This window comes from Petaurus breviceps, unplaced genomic scaffold, assembly GCF_028583685.1.
Source record: "Petaurus breviceps papuanus isolate PSGF00001 unplaced genomic scaffold, PetGlider_PUasm1.0 76, whole genome shotgun sequence".
Classification (NCBI taxonomy): Eukaryota; Metazoa; Chordata; class Mammalia; order Diprotodontia; family Petauridae; genus Petaurus; species Petaurus breviceps.
In genome coordinates this window covers 38,478,992-38,491,951 of record NW_027186473.1, presented here as the reverse complement: position 1 = coordinate 38,491,951, position 12,960 = coordinate 38,478,992, and the positions used below count along the sequence as shown (strand labels likewise).

General features: G+C 37.0%; 1 pseudogene; it reads right to left on the bottom strand.

The window, feature by feature from the left end:
* Positions 1-1,412: 1,412 nt before the first annotated feature.
* LOC138174652 (ribonuclease H1 pseudogene) lies at positions 1,413-2,296 on the bottom strand (annotated as a pseudogene).
* Positions 2,297-12,960: the final 10,664 nt, after the last annotated feature.

The window sequence follows — 12,960 nt, the reverse complement described above, 5'->3', positions numbered from 1 at the left end:
GATGTATGTTTTCACTGAACAAGAACTAAAAGATGACAAATTCAATAAAATACCAAGGATTTGGGGATACAAATTAAGCCATAAAAACGATGATGGCCCTACATTTCGTTTCCCTATCCTGCTTGTTACTCCTGGTCCCGACCTTTACGCTGGAAACCATTTTTCCCATTTGTTTCAGATAACTATATTGTGATCTGTTGTATGTATCCTATAGATGACTCAGCTGGGATTTTCATTTTATTTTCATACTTCTTGATTATGACCTCATCCCATCCAGCCTAGGTGGGAATTACCTGTCTGCATCTGGGTCATTTGTTGGACTAAGTATGAATCTTGGGGTTTGATACTCCAGAGAGGGGAAGTGTTTCAGAGTAGAAGAGTAACAGAAACAAAGTTGTAGAATCTATTGTAGCAATCTATTGATTGTTTGGGGGAGAAAAAATAGTCTAGTTTGACTGGAATTTATAGTCTCCATGTGGTAGGAGCAGAAAAGCCTACATGAAGTTTATAAATAAAGTAGCTGCCTTATTTAAGAAGATGTAGATAGATATACATCTATAGTAGATGTCGATGTAGATAGCAGATATATATGTAGATACACATCTATAGTACATATATGTCTGTGCACTTGTGCACAGGTCTGTGTACCTATGCATATATATAATTTTTCCTTAAACATGTATGCCTGTAAACATACAAACATATACATACACACACATAAGGAAAAAGAATACTTCCATAGTGTGATATAACTTTTTTTTTTTAATGCTATGTGGTATAGATAGAAATTTTGTATCTGAAAGATCTGGATTCAAACATCACCTTTGACACTAAGCAATGGATATATCATGGAACCTCCCTTTCTACTTATCTTTAAAAAGTGGATAACAATTATTAGCAACTTCACAGTTATCATGTGCATCAAGTGAAATAATTTATATAAAGTACTACACAAACTTTCAAGTTTGATGTTTTTACTGTTATTTTTATAAAATGATCATTTTGAAGAATACTGGACAATATGGTGTATGTGGTTTGGGTATCTTTTTAAAAATGTTCTTCAAGTATGTAGGATACCTGAGGCATAATGCTTCCATTTCTAGAAGCCGGTTCTTTCACGGTATATTTTCTATTTAGACTTGATACTTAAGAAAGAAAGAAGAGCCCATTTGGGGAAGATTATGATAAAATTCTATTGTTCTCATTTACTTCGAGGAAAAAATAAAGATTTTCTTTTTTTTTTTTTAAGGGAAGGGTAGTTTAATATACTGAACTTCAACAGAAAACTAGTCTTCCTGATCAAACAAGAATGTTCCCAAGCCCACCTGTAATAGTTCATGTCCTATAGGCAAATTTTCACACGAAGAATAACTGAAGAGCATTTGGTTTGTTCTTTAATTAGATGATAAAAATTATGCTGTGTTGATTCTTGAGGTTTTCTTTTTGTTTGTTTGTTTAACTCCTCTTGCTAATCTATCAGCTTCTTCATTGCCTGCAAACCCTGAATGACCAGGAACAAGCACCCATTTAATGTCTATGCCCTGAAAAAGTGTATCAAACTTAACAAAATCTTCTTCGTTAATGACAACTTTTCCTTGTGCTTTTTTTCCAGCCATTTTTCTTCCAGTCTGTAACGCAACTCGTTATGCCATGTGTAGTAAACATGCTATCTACGTAGAGGACCAGCTCACTGATGTTTTCATTCTTGGCTTGTTCTATTGCTTTACCGGCAGCATGTATTTCTGCTTTTCGGTTCCTCTGTCACCCAGGAAGTCTATCACCCACACTTAGAGAATGACCTGGCCCCCAATAAACACTAATACCTGCTTGAGCTTTCCCATTACCCGAGCAGCAGCCAAACACTGGTGTAAACCACAGCTGCATCTTCCGTGTAAGAAAAGGTTTCTTTGCTAAGCGAAGGTACTGTGTCTGTGTTTTGTTTTGTTTTGTTTTGTAAGCTTTGCGCAAGGCTCTTCTCTTCGTTCATCTGATGACTCACAGGGTCTCGTTTGGTTTCACTTTGGGGTCTCCTGGGCCACTTTTCTTTTTCTGTTGAATGATCGAGGCTCACAGTATTTTGGACGAAGACCCAAGCCTCATCCTCAGTCCCAAACGTCTTGAACCTGGCAGCAGGAAATCGGTTCACTTGTGCTTCACATTCACTGCAGGTGGGGAACAAGTGGGTCTCGGGGCCCCTCCTCACGGTGTAGAACAAGCCAGCGCTTAGGCGGTGCGCACCACAGCGGCCAATGGGACCTGCGACCACTCTGGGGATGGTGCCCCAGAGCGTCAACATGGCCCGCTCTGGGGCATCCAGCCGCTGGGGAGCACACTCCCCGCGCCTGGGGGCAGGAGAGGATGCGACCACAGCTTCTTCCCAGGCAGCCACCATGATCTTCCCCCTTCCCCGCGCCAAGGCTCCAAAATAAAGGTATTCTCAATGAGTATGCGCTCCTAGAAAGTAGGGATTCTTTATTTATTTATTGTTTTAATGAATCCCCAGAGCCCAGCACAGTGCTTTGTACCTAGTACACACTCAATGTTTGATACATTAAACTTGAATTCATAAGTGTGAGTTGTACCAATAGCATCACAACTTGAGCTTTCACGTAGGAAGGTACCTGAGAGGTCATCAGGTTCAGCCTCCTCATTTTGCAGATGACAAACTGACCCCCCCCCAAAAAAAAAAAAGGTTAAATAACTTGCCCAGGGTCACAGAGCTAGTATGTGTGAGGGGGCAGGAGAGAGGCCCTGTCCTTCACTATGACCAATACTGAACCTACAGTGCCCTACCGCAAATGCCTACTTTTACCAAAACTTAATAGAAGGCCAATGAGAGCTCTTGTGACTAGAGACTAAGTGCCCTGTAGCCAAACAAAACATGTTTGTAAAGCATTCTGCATATATTACCTTATTTGATACTCACAGCAGTTCTATTGATGGGGCGCTTGGAATCTATGTTTGTAACATCAGTCTGTAATATCAGTTTGTAACATCAGTTTGTAAAATCAATTTGTAAAACCAGTCTGTAAAATCACATTCCTCCCCCCCTTCCACCCTCCAGCCTCAGAGCATTAACTCTTCCCAACAACAACTCATGAACTGTTTATCTCTGCTTGGAACAATAACAAGCTACACCTATGAATCCTTCACTAAACCATCTATACACATTTTAGCTTAGGCAAATGTTATGTACCCTTAGTAAGTGGTCAGCTGCACCAAGAATCCTTCAAAGCACTATCTATAGGTTAACTAACTCCTTAGCCAATTATCCACATACTGACTCTCCGTCAGCCTTGGTTCCCAACATCCATCTTGTCAAGCATGACACTGATGGGTGGCAGACTAGGCACTTCTCAGTCAGCCCTTAACTGCTAGCTAACTTAGTGATGTTTCAGGCCTAAAACCACACCTCCAGGTAGCCCCTCCCCTTGGGCTAGTTCCCAGTGAATTATGGGCAATACACCTAAGCAGTTGGCATTAAAAGTTTGTGTTCTTTTAAGCACTGACCACTCCTTAACTCCTCCCTAATCCCACTCTTACTCACCTAGTTAGCATAATTGATGTCTGATTAATTGCCTAGACTCCTTAAAAACTATGCCTATGTCTTCTTTAAATTTGCAGGTTCTCTAAGAACTCTTGCCTGCTGTACAGCATTACAATAAACTTGCAGGTCCCCTAAGGACCCTTGCCCACTGTAAAGCATACAATAAACTTTTACAATTCTGACTCCAAGTTTGCTTGAGCCTACTGAATTATTTTCCAGACTGAATCACAGGCATTCTGGTCTTTGATAAGGATCAGAGTTCCTGTATAACCTATTGCATCCCCCAACACTATGATGTAGATGGTGAGAGGGGTGATGAACCTGCAGCCTTGAGGCCACAAGTGGCCATCTAGGTCCTCAAGTGTGGCCCTAACAGGGGCCTAGAGGGCCCTTGAGGACCTAGAGGACCACATGTGGCCTTGAGGGCGAAGGTCTCCCACGCCTGGGTAAGGCAGTGAGGATTCTGTGCTTCTAATGATCTTTGCAACTTCATTACATAGTTGTCTTTTGTTGTGAATACATTTGGATATAGTCATTGCCAATAACACTATATTCTGAATAAAAGCTGCCAGTTGTTGTCTCTGTGACTTTGGACAAGTCACTTACCTCCTTGAAGCTTCAGTTGCTTTATTTCTTCATCAGTTGAATGAGGTGACAGAAGTAGATGATCTTTGATTCAATTTAATTGAACAGTTATTTTTTAAATTTCCATTACATGCTAGGTGTTATTACATGCACTGTTAGCTGTTGGGACTATTTTTTAAGTAGTCTGTAGTGTCCACTGTACAATATATGCACAAGAAGCTTACCTGAGATGGTTTGTGAAAGAAGAGAGTATAAATGAATATGAGAATAAAGACTTAATGTAGGTGGCTTTTGAGACAACCTTAAAGGAAGCTAAACATTTCAAAAGATGGAGGAGGGAAGGAATCTTAGGTCAGGGAGATAGTGTGTGCAAAGGCAAGGCAATGGGAGATAGAATACCAGGTAAGGAGAATTGGAAACAGGCCAGTTTGGCTGAAGGAGACTAATGGGGGGAAAAAGTTTGGAAAAGTATGGTGCAGTCAGATTTTAAAGGACTTGACTTGCCAAGTGAAGGAATTTTTTATATTAGAGGCAATTTGAAGTCTAAATCATCTGAGCTCATCACTCCTCTCCATTTTCCTTTATTCCAGAATTTCTCTCTGGAGGATGATAGAATGTGGCTAGTTGCTTGATAATGTATACATTTTTGTTATGATTTTTAATATCCTGACAATTTAATAACTATGTGCCACTTCTCATCTGTTACATAATGGTGAACAATAGCAAGTCTTGAAAGTCTGCATTTTCTGCATGGTATTAAAAGGAAAGTTATGCCTTAGGCAGTTTGTAATAATCCCACAGTGAAAGGCTGAAATCAGAGGAGGAAACAGGATCTGACATTTTTTTCAATTCATGTGAAGCACTAAATATGTTCATGAGAGTTCAATGGTAAGGTAGATATAATAGGGTTTTAAACAGTATAGCACTACCAATGGGGTAATGAGGTCTCCTCCTCCCTATCCTTACCTCCTCTTGTTCATTTATACAGGTAGAAAAAGGGGAAAAAGGAGAAATGTTATTTGGGGGGAAAATTCTTCATCTTTGACTTGAGCAAATATTTATTTATCACCTATTATGTGAAAAACCTGATGCTAGGCATTGGAAAGACAGAGGCAAAAATGATATTAATAGTCCTTGCCTTCAAGAAGTTTACATTCTGTTGGAGGATATGATATATAAATAGAAACATAGATAAAAAAAAAGACTTTGAAGGACAAAATATTAAAACTGGGGGGATTGGGAAAAGCTTCAGAGTAAAACTGACACCAAAGCTAAGCTTTGAAGGAAGCTCAAAATTCCAAAAAGTCAGGGTGAGAAGGGAACATTGTAGAAATGGTGGATTGCCCCATGCAAAGGCATGGAGTTGAGAGATGGGATGCCAAATTTAAAGAACAGACAAAACGACATTTTGGCTGGAACAGCAAACGTGTGAAAAAGAGTAATGTGAGATATGTTTGGAAAGATAGTCATGAGTCATACTGTGCAGGCAAGTGTGTTGACAATAGATTGCAAAAGGAGAGACTGAAATAAAAAACGAATGCAAATAGGAGCCTACTGTAATAGTCAAGGCCAGAGATGTTAAGGGTCTAAAGTAGGGTGATAGTTGTGTAAATGAAAAGAAGGGGACAGATGTGATATATTTTATAGAAAAAGAATGGACAATATGGAAATGATTGGCCAGAGGGGAGGGCAGTATCCTTACCAAGGATGCTTCAGGCAATGGCATAAGGTATAAAGGAAACAATACTGCTTTTGGAGTAAACAAACAAACAAACAAACCAGAGTTTGAATCTTTACCTGTATGAAACAAAAATTGGGGGTTGAAAGAAAACTCCAATGTCATATATTCTAATCTGAGTGTTTCAGACAAATCAAATTCCCTACTTGTAGCTCAATTTATTTTTCCTCCAAAATGAGGAAGATTGTTAAACTTGAATAGAAACAGGAGGCATGTTGACTTAGAAAACCAAAAATTAACATTATCTATGTTGTATTATATTTTTATTTGTTGTGTTAAACATTTCCTAATTACATTTTCATTTGTTCCTGTTCTACTCTGAAGTTCATCTGGCACTTGCCACTCTCCCATACTCCACCCTCAAATTATGAGTTGGGTATCTCTGGGCTAGATGATCTCCAAGGTTATTTCTAGTTCTGGGATTTGTGGATTCTCTATGACCTCCAAATTAGTAGCTTAGCATCACAAGACTAAAAGAGATAACTGGCTTTATTTGGTATTAGATTTTATCAACTCTTCTCTTCTCCACCCCCTCCCAATGGACTATGGTCAAGGTACATTTCATGGAAACTCAGCTACAAAACCAGTATGACCAATTAGAACAAATATGGAAAGTGAGGTTCTCAGTCTAATGAAATGAAATACGTGTGTACAGAGTGCAAAAAAAAATCCAGAAAAATATTAATTGATTTTGGAGTTTTGTCTGTATTTCTTATTGATTGCCTTTTGTACCTTAGCCAACAAGCAGCCTTATACTATACTGTATTCTGTGTGTCACCATGGAATTAGAAGTGAAGTCAGGAAGTCTGTTTATATTTGATCTTTATCTAAAAAGAAAAAAAAAACCTTGAATGTCTTACAACTTGTAAAAACACGTTCAGCTTTGTCTTATCTCAGTCAGTTGTTGATATAGATGGACAATGAGCAGTGCCCAAATTGTATAAGAGGTGACTGAGATGAATCACATTGAAGAAATTCCCTAGGCAATCATCCCAAGCTGCTCCCTGATGCAAAAGTTCATCATTTTAACACTAACATTTTCCAGGTCATGTTACAGAGTTGTGAATTTTGGAATAACATAAATCAAAATTGCAGGTGATTCAAAGAAAAATACAAATAGGCATGATGGTATATAAAAACTGTAACATATTATCAATGGTGGCTTCACATCCTCCCCCCAATTCACCCCATTAAGTTTTAGGTACTTTGAGAAGTCAATGTTAAGTGTCTCTTTGAATCCTCAGTGATTAACCCAGTGCCTCATACATCACAAACATTTCATGTTTCCTTAATCACTGAACTGAATCAAATTTATCCTAAAGATATCATATCATCAAAGGCATGTACACTTAGAAAACAAAACAGGAGTGAGGGATCATAAGATTACCAAATCTTAAATCACAAATATCACAGAGAGTCAGAGTGTAGCACTAACTACTATGAAATACTAGAACTAGAAATAAAAAAAAAAACTTTCCTGGTGGGTACATATTCTGTGAAAAACTTACTTAAAAAGCTAGATAAGAATCATATTAGGTGAGAAGGATTGAGAAATGGTAATCTTTGTAGATGGTGGGAGGGCCTACATGAATGAGATCAGATTGAAGTTATTTTTATTATGTCAAATTATGACAATCAAGCTAGTAAAAACAGCTGGTTCACCAATAGAATAAAAGCAGATGCATTCTCAGAGTGGGATAGTTAAGCAAAACTCCATAACTTTAAAATACCTTTCTGATTTCCCCTTGGGATCAACTCAAATCAGATAAAAGCAAAGACACACAAGTCAATTCATAGACACAAATACCTATCCATAGATGAACAAGGAACAGATAGAGATTATTTTCATTCTTTGTATTTTAATCTCTACCCTCTATGACAAGGCCCAAAATATAATAGATTTTTATTAAATGCTTGTTGATTGAATCATTTCTTCCAGTTGTTCTTCTCCAGGGTTGAGTCATATACAGCAGTTAAGATTTATATTTGTGTGCCAGGTGAAGGTAGCACATGACTATAATCCCTGCTACTGGTGAGACAGCCTGGTGGATTACTTGAGGTCAGAGTTTCTGAGCTGCTATATGACTAAAAGCCAAAGGTGTCCACAATTAGTCTGTCCCCCATATGTTAAGCACCTAAGAGCAGGATCCACCAGGCTCCTGGAAAAAGAGCAAGTCAAAGATTCCTTATCTACCCGTAATGGGATAATACATATGAGTGACTATGAGAGTTGCAGTCTGGGCAAGATAGGAATACTATGTATATCTCTATCTCTATCTCTATCTCTATCTCTATCTCTATCTCTATCTCTATCCCTATCCCTATCTCCATTTCTATCTATCTTTATATGTTTATTTATACCTATATCTATACCTACCAATAGATAGGTATAGATATATAAACATATATCCATGTAAATACACACATATATACACATGTATATATGTGTGTGTACCTGTGTAATGGAGAATATATAAAGAAAGCAAGATAGACAAATAATTTTGCTATCCCCAACCTGATACCTTACTGGAAAGGGAGACAGCAGAATGTAAGCTCAAAAAAGGCTGAAACTATTTTTCCTTTAGAGTTAGTATTTTCTAGTACTTTGTACAGGAGAGTGGAGGGAAGTTAAAGGGGGTAGAGTGCTGAATGAGGAAGCCCTGTACTCAAAACCTGCTTCTGACATTCCCTATCTGTGCCTTCAGTATCCTTACCTATAAAATGGAGAGAGAATGATACCTATAATGTCTACCTCACAGGGCTGTTGTGAGGATCAAATGAATTGAGGTACATGAAACATTTTACAAATTATAGAGGCACTACCTAAATGTCAGCTCCTATAATCACTAATACCAAATGTTTGTTGGATTGTATTGAATTGACCCAAACATTTGGCTTTTACAAATATGTATTTTAGAATCTTTGTGATGATTTGGCGGGGTGCATCTGTCTGTGTGATACCATTTGTTACATTTTGCTCTTCTTGGACCTTTTCCTGAAAATAGTACTTCTCTATGTGCCAAAGGCTAGACTCGTAATCATTTTAATTATATCTGCTGAGAACATTTCTTGTTAATATAAACAGTCCTGAATGGACTGTTTTTCCTGAGATTGTCAGCTTTATCTGTAATCCTGCATAACACTTTATGCTCCTTTCTAATCTCCTGTTTAAAAATTAATAAATTAAAAATGATGACCCTCATTGTTTGGGTCCAAATCCATCTTTATGAAGATTGAATTACTTTCCCCATTTCCACCTCTGTAAGGTTAAGCTTTTAAAATGTGCTTTGTTTCCTGCAACACAATGAACAGAAATGAAAGTCTCTTCAATCAGTGTTTTTCATATGACCACCCTGAGTGTATTCCACTAGAAAACCTATCCTTGAACAAACAAATTAAGAATGATAAAAATTCTGAAAGTATAAAACTAAACACAGTGTGAATGTACACATTCAAGTTGCATATACAATATTTGTATGTACATATGCATATATATATATATATAGATATATATATATATATATATATATATATATATATATGATATATCACACTTGAACCTTGGTCTCATTACTTGAAATGACTTATGTTGAAATATTTCCTTTCACCCTCTCAAAATCTTACCCATTATATGAACAGGCAGTTTTCAGAGAAAGAAATTAAAGATACCTATAAGCACATGAAGAAATGTCCTAATTCACTATTGATTAGAGAAATGCAAATCAAAACAACTCTGAGGTACCACATCTCACCAGTCAGATTGGCTAAGATGACAAAACAGGAAAATGACAAATGCTGGAGAGGATGTGGGCAAATTGGAACACTAAAGCACTGCTGGTGGATTTGTGAACTGATCCAGCATTTCTGGAGACCAATCTGGAATTATGCCCAAAGGGCTATAAATACTTTCATACCTTTTGATCCAGCAATACCACTCCTAGGGTTATATCCCAAAGAGATCATAGAAATGGGAGAAAGACCCATATGTACAAAAATGTTTATAGCAGCTCTTTTTGTGGTAGCAAAGAATTGGAAATTAAGGGGGTGCCCATCCATTGGGGAATGGCTTGAACAAGTTGTGGTATATGCATGTTATGGAATACTATTGTGCTATAAGAAACGAGGAGCAGACGGTCTTCATATTTACCTGGAGAGGCTTATACAAACTGATGCTGAGTGAGAAGAGTAGAACCATGAGAAATTTGTACACAATTACAGACACAACGTATGTGTGATGACCAACTTTGATAGACTGGACTCTTCTCAGCAATGCAGTGATATAAGTCAATCCCAAAAGACTCATGATGGAGAGAAATTTGTGCATCCAGAGAAAGAACTAGAAAGAACTGAGTTTATATCCAGGTGGAAGCAAAATACTTGATCTTTTTCCTTCTCTCATTTAGTTCTATGCCCTCTTTACCATTTTTCATTCCAACTGCTACAATCTGTCCTTATAACCTGACTAATGTAAAATGTGAACGTATTTACAGATCCTATACTTGAATATATGCCGCCATGGGGGGGGGAGGGCAGGGAGGGGAACAAAATGTGAAACTCAAGGAATTGTGGAATTGAATACTGTAAACTAAAAGAAAAAAATTCTTTAAAATTAAAAAAAAATTATACTTAAAAAAAATCTTACCCATTAAATGGAATGATTTTGAAAATCAATCACATAAGCTTCCAGATCACAATTCTGAGTCCACCATTTTTTTTTCTAACTCTATTTAAACAAAGTGATTAAATCCCATTTGTCACTGTGTTATGTTCTCATTAAAAAACACAAGACTACTTCTGGTATCCTAAAATCTCAGGATGCACAATGTAGGTAATGCAGACCCAATCAATTTTGGGAGGGTATCAAGAGGTAGAGTATTGTTTGAAACAACTTTTCATTTTTGAGTAGCTGTAATGGGAATGTAAATTTAAAGATCTTCCCTGCCCCTAGGCTAAAGTGCACCTGGAGCCTGGGGTGGGAGGCTTGTTTTTCAGTAGATACTTTTTGATTGGCCAGTGAGTCAATAAGGTTGTTACATTCTCTGAGCCAGGAGAAGGCTATATAAGCCCTTATGTGTAGCTTTGTTTTGGGGCTCACTTTGAGAAGTGTTCTGTGATTTGATCTGGATTCTGGGAAGCCATTGTTGAGAGCCCCCCCTCAGCTTTGAAAAACCCAGATGTTGAAACTCAGATGTTGATTTGGTATGTATGTTGGACAGTTTGGAAACTGTCTACTTGATCTGTTTCTCTGTCTTGATAATTCTCTCTGTATATTCTGAAGTTCGGGGTGCTGACCTTTTTCCCCTGAACTTGGTAAACGATACATGTCTGACTGATTAAAATAAGCTTGTTAACCAATTTTGAGTTGCTTCCCTTTATCAAAGCAGATCTAAGAACCTGTGTTGGCAGCGACCCTGAGGACTCTTGGGGTGCTTGCTGCTATAGTAACAAAAAAAAATCATAGTTCATGTAGAATATTTTTGCTGCTCTTTCTTGTTGTTGTTATTACCACCATTATTATTAAAAAAAAAACAATCAACATCTCCTGAATACTTCATACCAACATCTGTACAATTAAGGGAAATAGGGATGGCAAAATATGATAGTGATAACTTGGGTTGTGTATAGAGAGGTCATGGTGTGCCCTGAGACTATAGAGTTATGAAGGTCTGTAGAGCTAGGAATCCTGCACCATTAAGGAATTAGATTCTAGAGATGCCACTGCCTGTGTTAGCATCTTGGTTAGTGTCATGTAGCTACTTTAAAAGTAAGAGACATTAACTGGGGAATATGGAAGTGCAGACTGGCCATACTTGAAATCATCAGAATGATGAGCTTGACATGAAGCACAAGCAGAACAGGTAACTCTCCTTTGTGTTGTGGTACTTTAAGTTACAGGAGAACAGACCCAACACATGAAGATAGAGGACATACAGAGGTATGGTACAGATCATTACAACAGACAAACAAACCGTAGGTGAAGTAGACTGAAGACATTAATGCTTCAGTTACACATCAGTATCATATCATTAGCAAGATTAAAAACACATCTTAAATAGTTACAAGAAAGGGCATCATAAAGCTTTTTTTTTTAAACAGTACCCCGATCTTCTAGTTATCCAATGTGATGAAGACCAATGCAAGGGAATAATGAGAAAAAAAAAAGAAAAAAACAACAACTTGACCTCCCAAAACAGATTAAATTAAATTAAGTGTTGAAATTAAAAAGCAAAAAAGTTGAAGATTCTGAATTCTTGATAATCTTGAATTAATTCAAATTCTGGAAATTCTACCAAATGCAGAAATGGATGAAAAAATATCATTCTCAAATTATTTGAAAGAGGAGGTGGACATACTTAAACTGAAATTTCAGAAATCCCCATTTCAGGAAGATAGCACAAATATAACAGACCAATTATACCAAAAATGACTTTAAAAAAACCACTGGCATTTGCTAAAATCATCACATTTCATTCTCCCACAATATTTGATAGAAAATATAAAGGCATTTCAAAGAACTGCACACAATACTATATGCAGCAACCATTGCCATTGTAAGTGCTGGAGAAAGGAAGGGAGCTTTCAAACAATACCTTAAGGAAAGGTATCAAACCTCATGATAACAGAAGTAACTTGAGAAAAGTTTTGAAGCCCTGTGGAAAGAAACGAAAATAATATCAGTATTTGACTGGTATGGATTGTAGAAAACTTGAATACCAGATTTTGTTCCTCTAAACAATTTATGCAGTTTTTATTATGATAGGTAAATTATACCTTTGATATTTTGATTTTGCATTAACATAGACATTAACTTTGAAAATATTGTCATTTTTATGTTGGCAAGGCCCAGCCATGATAACTGAATATCTATAGCAATATAAGTTGTTCTTTTTTTTTTTCTTAAAGTGAACATTTAAGTCTAATCCATACATTTTGTGTGCTTTGGTAGATTAGATTCCCAAATATTTTATATATTTTTCAGTTATCTCAAATAATTACAAATTCACAAGAAAGTAATAATAGAATGGGAAATCTAGGCTGCTTATAATAAATGATTTCTTAAATAAATTACTATTTGTCTGTTGGAGAAGAT